Source organism: Panicum virgatum, chromosome 1N (genome assembly GCF_016808335.1).
Source record: "Panicum virgatum strain AP13 chromosome 1N, P.virgatum_v5, whole genome shotgun sequence".
In the NCBI taxonomy this organism is placed as follows: Eukaryota; Viridiplantae; Streptophyta; class Magnoliopsida; order Poales; family Poaceae; genus Panicum; species Panicum virgatum.
Genome location: NC_053145.1, coordinates 48,350,128 through 48,352,555, shown reverse-complemented (window position 1 = coordinate 48,352,555; position 2,428 = coordinate 48,350,128). Strand labels below are relative to the sequence as shown.

Genomic DNA, 2,428 nt, shown 5'->3' with positions numbered 1-2,428 from the left:
ATTGATGACATGGATGATGACGTGGCTATTGACACGGTGATGACATGGATGACAATGATGACGTGTAAATTGACGTGGACAATGACATGGGTAGTGGTGCTGACATGGCAGGTGACGTGGCGATCGACGTGGCAAATGATGTGGCCGGTGACATTAGCACCACAGCCCATTTGTGAATGGGCCCAATTCTGCGTGGACCACTAAGTTGGGCCTAATTTCAACTCAACATTAATTACCAAGAAACAAGATTCAGCTTTATACACGGGCCATATAAAAAATAGCCCACAGAATCAGTTTCAAAATTAGAATGCTGTTACATCATACACCTCAAGTTTTCCGGTATCACATCACATCACACATCAAACAACAGATCAAGTTTTAATCCAGCATCAAGTTTTGCATTGAGCTCAGCTTGCTTCTTGTTCGTCTCTCTTGATCCTCCCAAAAAAAGATTAAGAAGTATTCAGCTGGAATCTTCCAATAAATCCAAGACCTGAAAAACATTGCTACAAAATCACTAATTAGAAAAGGGACTATATCAAGCATGAATATTTTATGCAGATCTTGTTTTAACCACATTCACCTAGACTTTAGAGATAATGCAATCACGGCCACTAGGATGGTAAAGTGGTTAAATCTGTGCATCCTACCTTGCTTGTCCTGTATCTTGAACCCAAAGGTGTTTGATAAACTAGAATCTGGATAAAAGATAGATCTTCCTATATCTGTTGCCTCAGATGCCACCTTTGTTGATCATTCACTGAGAAAATATATGCAAGGTAAATTAGACATGGAAAAAGACACAAAAACCATCAGAATGTAAGATTGGGATGGAAGAGCAATACTGACATTCTGGAGTCATCAGCATTAAGAGACTGAAACCAAGGATCACATAACAGTAGAAGATGTCCTGCAACATGAAAGAGAAAGAAAATCAGACAGTAGTAAGACTAGCAGCGCACAGTAGGTTTCATCTAGAATATGAACCAGCAGCAGCAAAGTTTCTTAGATGATATTAATAAACAAGAACTATTAGCGCTTCCCAAAAATAGTTGGATAACCAAACTAAGACTTTTTTCAGCAAGTGATATTAATCAATGAGATGAACCACATCTCATTAGCTGATGGCAATGGAATCACAAGCAAAATCACAATAACAGTCTTTATCTGCAATATCGCACTAGCTTTATCATAGTATCACTAACTTTAAAAGAAAGTAATTATTGCAATTTCCAGGCAACAAAATTTCCAACTGAAACTTTCAGAATACATATGTGATTAAAAGAGGGTTCAGTTTGTGATTTAAATTAACATGAACAGAGAAAAGATAGCTAGGCCAGTTTAATTAGAACTCATTTTATTTATCATCAAGTGAGCTAAGCAAGCAGTACTTTTAAGTTTATATAAATCACTTGTTCACAAGAAACAAATGAGGGGAAATTAATCCAATACACGAGATTTGGTACAATTAACTGGATATTACAAGTTCGGTTGCAACAATGCATCACTAAATTAATTTTTGAATCAAGTACTAAACTATGAGATGCATGAAAATCTACCGTATGCATTCACTGGATTTACAATTTCAGCAAGAAAACTTGTGCCATGGAGCTACCAAAGGACCAGAACACACGAAGTTAGTCCTAGCCGTGGTACATTGTAGGTCATAAATGGAATTGTTTCACAGAAAGTACAGAGTAAGGGGTGAGATTTCAACAAATGAATCCACTTACTCGGCATGGATGGCGTCCTGCAGATAAAGCTCGCGAGGTGCACCTCCAAGTCTAATCCCTACCTTCAACCATCAAGGCGGAAGTGGAGGGCTAGAGGGCCAGGCACAGTTCCGCCCTTGATGCTGAGATTTGCGAGTTGCCTGCTGTAACACCCCAGTGTTACTGAGCGCTAATCATGAGCTTAGATTCGCTAGTTAAGGTTAATCGCAATCGTTAGTGTTAATCAAGTTCGCGCGGTAAATGTTGATTTAGCAGTGTTCGATCGCGTTTTTGTCTCTGATCCGAGCTTCAATTCAACTTTCGCCCAAAAGCAAAGTTGTAGATTTTCTCGTCCTCTACAACTCTTATTTTGGCCAAATTTCAAGTTCTTATATCAAATTTCGAGATTTGGATGGTCAAAGTCGGCTAAAAGTCACTCAATCTCGGTCAACTGGGACTCCCCTGTTTGTGCTCGGTTCACCGCCGGCCATCGACGTTTGCATCGCCACGCGTCGGACGTCGGCGATCCTCGGCTTCCGCGTGGACCTGTTCTTATCCTGAGCCCTATCCATTTCGTTCCGCCCCCTTCTTCCTCGAGCGAGCAGGGCACCGAGCAACCCTAGCTGCACGCCGCTCGCCGCGCCGGTGCCGATTCCGGCCACTTCTCGCCGCTGTGCTTCGATTCCCCGTGCCCCAAGCCGCGCGACCTCGCCCCG

At 41.8% G+C, this 2,428-nt stretch overlaps 1 long non-coding RNA gene across 1 annotated transcript; it reads right to left on the bottom strand.

The window, feature by feature from the left end:
* Positions 1 to 272: 272 nt before the first annotated feature.
* LOC120656288 lies at positions 273 to 930 on the bottom strand. The gene is made up of 3 exons (XR_005667857.1): positions 850 to 930; positions 651 to 760; positions 273 to 493 (listed from the first exon to the last, which is right to left on the bottom strand). It is a non-coding gene; the product is annotated as an uncharacterized LOC120656288 (long non-coding RNA).
* Positions 931 to 2,428: the final 1,498 nt, after the last annotated feature.